Source organism: Borostomias antarcticus, assembly GCF_949987555.1.
Source record: "Borostomias antarcticus genome assembly, chromosome: 10".
Taxonomy (NCBI): domain Eukaryota; kingdom Metazoa; phylum Chordata; class Actinopteri; order Stomiiformes; family Stomiidae; genus Borostomias; species Borostomias antarcticus.
Window position 1 is genome coordinate 11,185,765 of NC_140243.1, and position 12,203 is coordinate 11,197,967.

A 12,203-nucleotide genomic window follows, 5' to 3' on the forward strand; every position below is an offset into this window, starting at 1 on the left:
CAGACCTCAGGAGGACACTAAGGTTAGATAAGACTTTATTGATCCCTCCAGGGGGACATTTGATGTTTCAGCACTGAAAATTACAGGAAGGTTGGAAAGAAGAGACTAGATACAGTAAGAAAACAGAAAGAGACACTAGATAAGGGGGGGTAGTAGCATAAAAAAGGGATATCAGGGGCTGTATCCACCCACTACGCACACTCACACTCTGCAGGTCCATCTGGACCAGCCAGCAGTCCCTGACGGCTACATCTCCATCCTCCTGTCTGTTCACCACCATCTAGACCAGACCGCCCTTTCCGACACGCCTTCCTTCCCCATGACTGACTCACATGGTTCCACTACATTACATGACTCGACTAAACATCACATGAGCCGCCAAACTCATCCTTCCTCTTGAGTCGATTATCTAGCCGGTGTGTATCCGCCTCCAGGCCGCACCTGTAACCCCACCAGACACCCACACCCCCCGTCTGACGCACACTCCCGAATGCCGACCATCTCATCCTGTGATCCATGTGACCCTCAGTGAAGCGCCTGATGGGAGTGTTGCCTGGGCCCGTTCACACCTCCATCCACAGGGCCTATAGGGGTCAGACCTGGGGGAGCCAGGCGGGGCGGGGCAAGCCTCCATAGGCAGAGATACACCCAGCCAGGGTGGGGCAGGGCGGGAACTTGAGACTCCGCTGGGATATAATATGAACCCCTGGAGTTAATATAGCCGGAGCTAAACTTGGAGCCATAGCTTTGAACTATGCACCGTGTCAAATGTCACCTACTGTATGTATGGGAAAATGTCGTTATTCGACCCTTGACCTCTGCTCCTTCCTGTACGGTACAATGCATGTGAAGGGACTGGGTACGCTGGCGGGAACTACGGCAGCTGGCCGGCGTCGTCCACCGAGGCCTTTCTACTGTACGTCTTCCGGGGGACACTTGCACACGTTTAAAGCCCACTGCAAACCACAGTGAGAATCGCCTGTGAGGTGATGATAATAAGCTCTTTTAAAGGTGACCATCCCTCGCCGCCATCCCCTTTAAGAACCCCAGGCTATGGCCTCCATAGGGGCGGTAGCCTACAGCCTTGGCTGTGCGTTAGGCCTTGTTGTGACTAAGCAAGACGTAAGGACACGACACACACGCGAACCACAAACACACACCCACACAAGCGCACTTCTGACTATCCCATACCCCCCCCCGTTTTAATCAGGACACTGCGATTATCACACATTCAATGATACTGGTGGTAGAGAGAGGAGCGGGCCAGCCCTGCTGACGTTGCCCCGTCTCTGCTCTCTGAGACGAGGACAGGGAGGAGACAGGGACACAGCCTGGAGCCTCTCTACACTGTCTCTGCTCTGAGACGAGGACAGGGAGGAGACAGGGACACAGCCTGGAGCCTCTCTACACTGTCTCTGCTCTCTGAGACGAGGACAGGGAGGAGACAGGGACACAGCCTGGAGCCTCTCTACACTGTCTCTGCTCTCTGAGACGAGGACAGGGAGGAGACAGGGACACAGCCTGGACCTAGGAAGGCCTCTCTACACTGCAGACAGGTTCTGACAACTTGTCGTTTTCATGTGCATTACATTGCGTACAATCCATCCTGTCTGTTAATTAGGTGGTAGATGGAGGTAGAGACTTTGTCGAGACGCTTAATTTTACACTTTGGGGGGGAGGGGGCATCTTCACGGTTGTTTTCTATGCCACCTTGAAAGTCAGTGTGGTGGAACCCAGTATAGAAATTCAGTTTTATTCGACAAGAGACTTCTCGCCAAAATCCACTGTCCACGACAAGCGTGTAAAGAGGCCCACAGTGAGCCCTGCTGTTCCTCACTGTGACTGTGTGAGAAAAGGCCCAATCGGCCTTTAAGAAAACATTACTAAGCCAGTCATAGTTGAATCATTCCATTTGACAGACAGAACTAGGTCATTCCTGTGTGATGTAGCCTAGAGAGTGCATATACTGTAGCTTGTAGAGACGTGTGCTAGCTGGCTAGATTGTTTGATGAGCATGTCACCCAAAGTAAACTGTCGAACAGGAAATTCCACGACAGAGCTTTAAACATGCTTAAGGTATTCTGCTGCAGTGCTGGAGCCTGCACTCGTTTTTTATTATCCAGCCTGAGCGCTAGGAGGGCTGCATTCCTCCTCTCTGTACAAAGTGATACTGGTTTATATAGTCTGACGTAGCCTAGCTTACACTGGCTACAGTGAGGTATGAACAGGGTATGAAAACCAGATACCATCTCCAGTGCAGCTGGATAGTCAAAACGTCCATCTCCACCTCCTCATTAACACACGCACACACACCTGAAAAATGTTTCAGACTAACGGTGAACACAAAGTAGTCACAAATTGAGGATCTAACTCCTGTCCATATGAATGGACAAAGAGCCGAGAGTTGACATTCACAGGGAGAGAGAAAGTAGCCTGAGCTGAATGGAGCAGCCTTGGGGGAGGAATGCGACCTACTTTGGATAGTTATGCAACAAGGGGGCGGGGCAGCAGAGAGAGAGACAGTCAACACAGAGAGCGTTTGAGAGAAAAACTGTGGCAGAGAGAGAGAGAGAGAGACAGAGAGACAGAGAGAGAGAGAGAGAGAGAGAGAGAGAGGGGGGTGGGGAGAGAGAGAGAGAGAGAGAGAGAGAGAGAGAGAGAGAGAGAGAGAGAGAGAGTGTGTGTTTTCCGTAGTCAGTGAATGTGATGGCTACAGTAAATAACCCTGGGCATGACTCTGACTCAGCGGTGTACTCATCCTCCTCCCCCTCCTCCTCCTTCGCTCCTGTCCTCCTCCTCTCCACTTCCTGCTCCGCTTACAGGCTCCCGGGGCATCATGGGAGGCCCCTCGCCGCAGGAAGAGCTGAGGCCATCGTGGCGGACATGGACACACACACACACACACACACACACCCACAAACGCAGGGGGTCCTCATGGAGGAGCTAATTGCAAACAGACTCTCTCAGGACCCCCCCACCCCCATGGGCAGCTAACGTCTGTGTTTCCCAGGCCAGCTCCAGCATCCGTGGGGGGGGTGTATTTCTCCTGCGCCGGGCTCCCTGCTCCGGGCACCCCCAGGCCAGGCCTGTGCTCTGACCAGCCAGGATATCTAATCTCCCTGATATTTCCTGTTGGCTTAAGGTCTATTCAGAGGACCAGTGAGGCAGATGTACAGGACGCAGTACTGCATCAACAGGTCTGGACCAACAGGCTGGCGGTGAACACACAAACATACATGAACGTGCTCGCGAGCACACCGGTTGGAAAACAACATTCTGCGATGTCATGACAGTAACGAGGTTGGCTCCGCTGGCTGGGCGTTTGGTGAGGTGACATGACAGTTGGCATCAGCGGTAAGTGCCACGATGGCACATGGGTGCGTCATCAGGAGCAGAAGAGCTTCTCCCTCAAACCTGCCAGCCCCAGAGCCAGGCAGGCAACATCTCTGACTTCTGTCCGTCTGTCTGTCTGTCTCTCTCTCCATCTCTCTCTGTCTCTGTCTCCCTCTCTGTCTCACACACACACACCCCTCTTTTCTAATCTTGCTCTCCTTCTGTGTGCGTGCACATATCTGTGTATGGGGTAGAGACGATTTACCTAGTTCCTAAAAGCTCTATCACATACGCACGCGCAGGTGCGATTAGACAGCTTAGGTTGACCTGCTGAGCTGGTAGCTGCCTGATGACGGCCTGCGCTGGCCTAAACCTGGGACAGGTGGGTCGGAGCCGATGGCCCACTAAAGACCTTTAGTCTCACTGTCCTCAATTGAGTGTGTTAAAATGAGCCATCTGCTAACTATAGCATAAGGAGGCTGTAGGCAGCCTAGTGCCATCTACTCAGTGCTAAGCTCATTGGCCTACTAATACTCCATCAGCTCATTGACCTACTAAATACTCCATCTACTCAGTTCTGAGATGATTGGACTGATTGGTTTTGGCAATCCCGGTTCTACCAAGACAGGGTCAGCAGAGAGAGAGACACACACACACAAAGGCTGTGTCACGGAGTACTGGTGTAGTGTGTGGCGTGTGTGTGTGTGTGTGTGTGTGTGCGTCCAGGCCTGAGGCAGGAGAGGGTCTTGTGATGTCAGCCAGCCGCTGAATCTCAGATTAGAATGTTAACGATTCTCTCCTCTCAGTGCTGGGCGCCAAGATCAGGACTGTGAAGGCGCACGCACGCACAGGCACACGCACACACTAACACTTAGACACAGGGCTAAAGGCCAGATGAGACCAGCTGTTAGCGTCACAGAGCCACGTCCGCAGAGCGTGGAGAAGAGTCAGCTGACGGAGACAAACGGATACATCACTCTCTGGTCGTGACTTGACGCCGTAGCTGGACTGGACCAGCAACAAACCAGGACTGGACCATGATCACCACCAGGATCAGGATCATGGCACCGTAATATAATCACAAAATATCCCAAAACAGAAAGAAAGAAAGAAAGAAAGAAAGAAAGAAAGAAAGAAAGAAAGAAAGAAAGAAAGAAAGAAAGAAAGAAAGAAAGAAAGAAAGAAAGAAAGAAAGAAAGAAAGAAAGAAAGAAAGAAAGAAAGAAAGAAAGGAAGAAAGAAAGGAAGAAAGAAAAGGAAGAAAGAGAAGGAAGAAAGAGAAGGAAGGAAGCAGGGCGGTGTGCCAGGCCTCCAGAAGTAGGGCAGCTCATCAGGCAGAGCAGACAAAAACACTGTGCCGGAGCGCGGCGGGGGTTTGGAGCCTGAACGGGTCGCGCCATAGGCTGCTTCTCCACGCTGTCATCGTCTCACAGGCTGCGTTGTTACAGGAGAGAGAGAGAGAGACACAGAGACAGAGAGAGAAGTGTACGTGGAATGGACAACGCTGGACATGAATTTGTTCTTCTGGCCTACTCTGCCTCCATGTGCAAAGGATGGTTAACTCTGGCGGTTCCATCAGGCTGGAGGACGCGGTGACGGGCGCAGCACCCAAAGCACCCAAACAACACAGAGACAATAGAGCGCTACCAGCTAGCCTTTCCTGAATCCTCCAGGCTCTGGATAGCGGTGATCTGGGAAGGACCAGATGGATTAGCTCTCTGCTGCTAGCGACCAGGATTGGGACCAGGCCTGGAGCTGTAGGGCCAGGGTTAGAGCTAGCAGACTCAGCCCCAAGCGCAAGCCTAGCCCAGGACTGTTGGACAGAGGAGGGCGGCCTTGGTTGGTTGGCGGGAGTATGAAGGGGGTCAGGGAGGGAAGAGTCACGCTGGTCTCCACCGTCCGCGGGTCTACCACGTACACCAACCCCCCCCACCCGGTGGATTAATCTGGTCCCGAGATTAAATCTCCAATCCCGCCCCATCAAACCCCATTACTAAGCACACGTGTGACTGATGCTAACGCTAATGCTACTGGCTGAGATGGGCTGGGAGATTACAGAAGGGGGGCGGGGCGCACAGAACACTCATCCTGTGGCCAAGTGGTGGCATGTAGAACTGCTGCTGCCCTGCCCCCTCCCTGTGACATCGTGAGGAATGACCCGGAAACTTCCTGAGCGACTGCCAAGTCGTTATTCAGGTTGGCACAGAGACCACGCCCCCACCCCTCCCCTCCAGCTCATGCAGACAGAGGGATTCTGGTCAGTGATGGATGTGTTTTGTTTTCCGATGTAACGCAGTCCAATCACTTTAGCTGCCGTTTGCTGATCAAACATAGTGCGCTTTCATCAGGAAGCTGGACTAGTCTAGCCCATGCAGGAAGCCTCTAAGTCTGTCACAACATGGATTCTGTCACAGATTTACAAACCCTCACAGCTTGCTTGCTTCTGTGTGTGTGTGTGTGTGTGTGTGTGTGTGTGTGTGTGCGCGCGTGATTGCACGTGCGCGTGCATACACAAAAACACACGATGGCCTGCTTCCATGGCCTTTGCCAGTGTATCAACATTAGAGAAGTAGAGAGCCAATGCTTGATTACATAACAAATACTAAATTAATATATCCTAATACCATAACGAATAAGTTATGCCGAACAACGATGCAAGTTCAGTGTTTCCTGTGGAACTGATCTCTTGGTGTGGTGGTGTGTGAAAAAAAGAGTCCGATTTCAAAACCAAAGCGGGGGATCGGAGACCACCCTTCTTCCTCCCTTGTTCCTCTCTCCTGTCCTCTTCCTTCTCCTCTCTTGCGCTCCTCTCAACAATCTCAGTGCCACAGTCCTGTCCTCTCCTACCACAATCCCTGCCTCTGCCTAAAATAAACAATTAACTGAAGAGTAGGCCTATAAAGATGGCCTATCTTATCTCATAAGGCTAGTAAAGTCCTAGAGCTTAAAATGTAATTAATTACATGTAACTGGACGGGATAAAACAGTAAACCCACACAGGCACTTAATAAATCATATGGTTTATAGACATATTTTAATCAGATGTATTGTAGGTTACCATTATAACAGCAGCTGTAGATTTTTTTTAAAGTTAAGCTAGTCTTTAAACATGCCTAAATAATGTGTTGCTTTTTCTGTTATTTTGATTGGCACTTTTTAGGTGGCTGGAGGAACATTAACGCAAGCTAGTGTTAGTTCATCCAGCCAAAAAGACGGTCGCACATCCATCAGGCAGCGCTGCACCTGACTCGCACGAGAGTTGCAGAACCTACTCGCGCTTGTGGTGTATGTCTCCTTGACAACGCCCGCTTGAAGGGCTGACTGACGGACAGACAGCAGCGCGTAGCTCAAATGGAGCAGCTCCGCTTCGGCTCAAACTGGATTTTCAGATAACGTTACGTAACGTTAGCAACACAAGGCCAATTTATCATATTCATTTTTTACTTGTCCGATCAGACAACTGCATTCCTCTTGCCCGAACAGAGTTTACTGGTCCCTGGGAAGCGGGCAAAACTGTTAGCCTACAGGTAGCGTGCCTTGTTCCTTAATCCCCCGGTGTGAATCATGGCTAGCCGGCAATAACCTAGCCTACCTGACTGGTCTCATCATTCTCCTCTCTTTTCCTCTTCAAAAATCGTTGTATGTCTATCTGGAAAATTGTATTGATATATATGGTTATAGGATCCTCTAGTTGTCATCAGGGAATTATAAAACCAAAGGCTTTGCCAACGTGCTTGAGATGGGCAGGAGCTGTTGGTACGTCTAACTGTAGCTATCGGCATTTAGATTACTAACATAAATGTATTTTAGACAGTAGGCTAGGCATTTTGAGGAGTAGGCCTAGGTGCCAGCAGCAGTGTTTGGCCCAATTCAAACACTGGTTAATACTATGGTAATATTTGAGCAGCAATAGCCTACCTATCTTTCGTTGTAACCTCATGCCGCTCACTGAAGAAAAAATCCCTTCACGCGTCTTCCGATCACCTCAGAAAGGAGCAGCATGGAGCGCGCGGCCTATAGGCTCTTAATAGTCTTATTGAAAATAAATAGTCCTAATGTTGGCACGACAGTGGTTTTGAAAGCGCATTTAGGCAGAAATAGTTTAAGATGTTTAATTTAAGACTTTTATAGATACAGTATAGCCTAATTTGTATTATTGTTTTTTGTATCAAATGTTGCCAAATGTTTGGTGTGGAGGCAAGGATCATGCCGTGGCGCTGCGCCACAGCAAAACATTACCAGCGGAAACGCGAGTAAGTTACTGAATAATCAGTAGCCTGACATCCCTAGTCTTTCGTGCCTTTCGGCAGACTGACCTACCCCGTAATGAAACGGCTTCTGTTCAGAACACAGCCTTCCCGACAGTTTCCAGGGAATTATACTAGGTCTGGACACGGGAAATTGGCTGTGCAGATTTCCTTTGAAATCCCGTTCATACATGCCCCCTAACAGGCCAATTCCGTAGAATCAGGACACACCGATATGATTGATTTTGGCCGATACCGATAACAGATTTTAACATTGCTGTTATGGCCAATAACCGATTTTTACCTATGTTGATGGGCGGCTGTAGCTCAGTTGGTAGAGCGGGTCGTTCAGTGGTTCGAATCCCGGCTCCGACTGTCCACATGTCGAAGTGTCCTTGAGCAAGACTATGGAGTCAAAATGAGGCCAGAAAGCATTGTAAACGTAAGTGAAGTATTGTAAACAAAAACATATGAATTGTAAACGTAAGTGAAGTATTGTAAACGTAAGTGAAGTATTGTAAACGTAAGTGAAGTATTGTAAACAAAATATATAAATTATTACTTAATTATTAAAAAATAAAATAAAAATTGCATTTACAATACTTTTTTGCGTTTACAAAACCTTTTCTGCATTTACAAAACTTTTCTGCCTTTACAATACTTTTTCTGCGTTTACAAAACATTTCTTGCGCTGCAAAACATTCTGGCCTCTCTTTGACGTGGGGGCGGGGCTAGATGAGTGGCGTGTCCAGAGAGGAAGAGGCGGAGTTTCGGGATGCCCACCGCCATATGAGCGCTGCTCAACGTTTTTTGGACTTCTTCTATGGTTTTGATTTATATATGGCGGTGGGCATCCCGAAACCCCGCCTCTTCCTCTCTGGACACGCCACTCATCTAACCCCGCCCCCACGTCAAAGAGAGGCCAGAATGTTTTGCAGCGCAAGAAAGTTTTGTAAACGCAGAAAAAGTATTGTAAAGGCAGAAAAGTGTTGTAAACGCAGAAAAGGTTTTGTAAACGCAAAAAAGTATCGTAAATGCAATTTTTATTTTATTTTTTAATAATTAAGTGATTATTTATATATTTTTTGTTTACAATACTTCACTTACGTTTACAATACTTCACTTACATTTACAATTCATATTTTTTTGTTTACAATACCTCACTTACGTTTACAATACTTCACTTACGTTTACAATGCTTTCTGGCCTCATTTTGACTCCATACAAGACACCTAACCCCAAATTGCTCCCAATGAGCAGGTTAGCACCTTGCATGGCAGCTACCGCCATTGGTGTATGAATGTGTGTGTGAATGAGAGGCCATTGTAAAGCGCTTTGAGTGCCGCTAAGGTGGAAAAGCGCTATATAAGTGCAGTCCATTTACCATTTACCATTTGATAATCTTCTGTATAAAAACAAGTTGCTATGATAATCAAATATTATACATACTGAAAAACACACAAAAACACTATCTCCAAAACATTTTAAAAGCCAATAAATCATAGATTTACCGCATTGTTTCCTCAACAACACACACAACAGCAGCTAGACAGAAATAATTATCGGCTGTTCACATCGGCCGTGTTTTGTGCATCGGACCGATACCAATAGCCTATATAAAACTAGAAAAACCGTGTAGCGGCTAAATGCCTCCACCCAACAATGCAAGTTACAGTTAACATTCAGTTGACCTTTGACATTTGAATACCAAAATCTTATCCAGTTAATCAAATTAAGTCCAACTGGACATTTTGGCCAAATATGTACAAATTCTGTCAAGCTGTTCTTGAGATATCGTGTTCAGCAGGCCAAAAACACCTTTTGTGAGGTCAGTGACCCTTGACCTTTGACTCCCACAATGTAATCAGTTAATCCTTGAGTCCAACTGGACATTTTACCCAAATATGACCAAATTCCGTCTTTCTTGAGATATTGTGTTCATCAGGCCAAAAACACATTTTATGAGGTCACAGTGACCTTGACCTTTGACCACCAAAATCTAATCAGTTCTTCAATGAGTCCAACTGGACATTTTGGCCAAATATGAACACATTATGTCAAGCCATTCCTGAGATATCGTGTTCACTAGGCCAAAAACGCCTTTTGGGAGCTCACAGTGACCCTTGACTAACATCGGCCGATACTAGGGATGGGAATTTCGACTAATTTTAAAACCGAGTAACCTAACCTGATCCTACTTGAGTAACCGCTTACTCAAAAAAACATACTGTCCAGACAGAGCGCATTTAACCCCGGCCCCCTCGGAGGGGAAAACATTTTTTCCCGCCGTCATTACCGTGGCGGAGCTTTCATGTCTCTTCCATGTCCTTGCAAATAAACATCTTTAAAAGCTGATGTGTGGTTTCCATGAAGCTATCGGAATTGAAAAATGCAGCCTTTTAATGTGGATGCACTGCCCAGCTCATAGCCTATTAAGCCTAACGTTAGGCTACTCTGAAAACTCGAAAATGTAAGTATCAAAACAAATGAAGTGGCATATAGGCTATACTCACTGGTTCTCTCATAGGCTACCTACGCTGTAACAGGTTTGAAAGTCCGAGGCTCGTTCCAAAAAATGCTTTAACACTATGCAAAACCATGGTGTAGTTTGATCCGAAAATGCTTAACAGTACGGAAAACCGAACCATGGACAGCTAGCATTAGCAAGCCTATGGGCTAATTGTTGCTAGTTTTCATGACCACGTAACTTTGCACCCAAGCACTGTGTCCATGTAAATAAATATTGCTTTTAAAATGTAACCAGTTAGCTGGCTAGACAGTAGTCAACTAGTAATCAGTCATCACTGTCCCTGACTGCATTTATTATTTTTATGATTGGTGCACTTTCTGATATTCCGTTTAATAGCCAGGCAGGGGGGTCCCCCGGGATCCCGAGACAGCTGACGAGTCATGCCCTATCTAATATATCTGATCATTGGTTGCCTGGAAGAGCCGCAGTGACGTTGGCAGCGCCTTTCTGAAAAGTTCAGATGGCAATGTTTTCAAAAAGCCGGAGCGCTCTAAAAAAAGACTCTGTATACAGCACTTTTCTCCAGGCAGCCGCCAACACTCTATCCTCTTTGGTAACAATTGAAAAAGGGCACAGGCGCTCAGAAATGCGCGCTTTCACGGCCAAACATGGCATATTGTATTGATTGATTGATTATACTTTATTGTCCCTGTGGGGAAACATGTCTTGGGCATAGTACCGTAATGCTTCAAGGTGCAACAGAGACATTACATACAACAGGCAAAAGAAACAACAAAGTCAACAGCAAACATTGAGTGACATTGACTGCAGCTTCCATCTGGACATGGCATTTGATAGATATTGCACATAACCCTTCAGCCTTTAGCACATAGCCTTTAGATTAACCGAGTAGTGTTTATTTTCCGACTAGCAGATCGCTTACTCGGGCACTCGAGTACTCGGTTAATCGTGCACATGCCTAGCCGATACCAATATGATTGCCGATATATCGTGCATTCCTACCTAGAATGTAATGGGAAAGCTTGTATGTGTGAATGGGGTTTGCGTTAGCTTCAGTGTCTTTGTTCCCAATCTTCCAGGATCTGCAATCTGCAACACTGCCACTGTGCTGCACTACACTCTCGCTAAGGTTACATTAGACTCGCTTTCTATGGTAGTCTGAATACCGGGGCATGTGACGTGGCCACACACACACACAAACACACACACACACACCCTGCAGCTAGGGTGTGTGTAGAGCAGATCCGGCTGAGTCACCCCAGTGGGTGCCGGTCTCGCCGTTAGCCTCTGGTTCAGCTCATCCTGTTATGCCAGCCACACACTGCAGGATTTTTAGTCCAATTTATCCCCCCTCTCTGGTCTGGAACGTTGGTCAGTACTGATGTTCAGCTCAGATTATCTTGTAATGTGAGGAGTTTACAGATCCAATCTGATACCTCCTAGACCCGATAATATCAGACATGTTTGAGATGTAATAAGATTATTACATCACTACTTTACAAGCGAGGGAGGGGTTCGTTGTTCCGTAATTTTCAAATCTTGCCGTGTGTGCATGTTTGAGATTCCAGAGAAGACCGTCTGTTAAGATTCTCCTTATGTGCGTGAGGCAACATGTTTCCCAAATCGGTTAGGATGTTAAATATCCCGTAGTGTGAGCCCGGTGTTAGCCGTCTAGCCGGCCTCCTCCCACCCCGCGTCTCACAGGATCGCCGGGGACAGACCTGACTCCACAGGAGCGGAGTATTCAAACAGAGCGTGGTCATGGCTGGGTGTTTACATAAGGTGGTGGTCTGACGCAGGACTAGCCCAGACAGTAATGTTGTTAGAGCCCTTATGATGAGTTGCGTTCTTCTTGGGTACTTGAAGCGAGTTCCTGGCGACGCAGTGACCGGCTCAGTAAACATGGAGGAGCTTCAGAGAGAACACACAGCACTCGGATAGAGGATGGACACCCCACCCCCCGGCCGGACAATAGCCTGGATGCGACACACACACGCGGGACAATGGGCCGGCCGTGACAGTGGGAAGCAGACCAGCGCTCCCAGACAGGGGATCAAAGTGGCTTGTGAGGGCCGCATCGGCAACGCTGCCTCCGAACGCCGCCTCGGAGAGAGTGCAACCCGACGCAGTCAT

General features: G+C 47.8%; 1 protein-coding gene across 3 annotated transcripts in view; it reads right to left on the reverse strand.

Moving 5' to 3' along the window:
• Positions 1-12,203, reverse strand: part of suco (SUN domain containing ossification factor) — a gene marked incomplete at its 5' end in the record, with an annotated part of 55,629 nt that overhangs the window by 29,974 nt on the left and 13,452 nt on the right. The gene's annotated exons all lie outside the window — the stretch shown is intronic.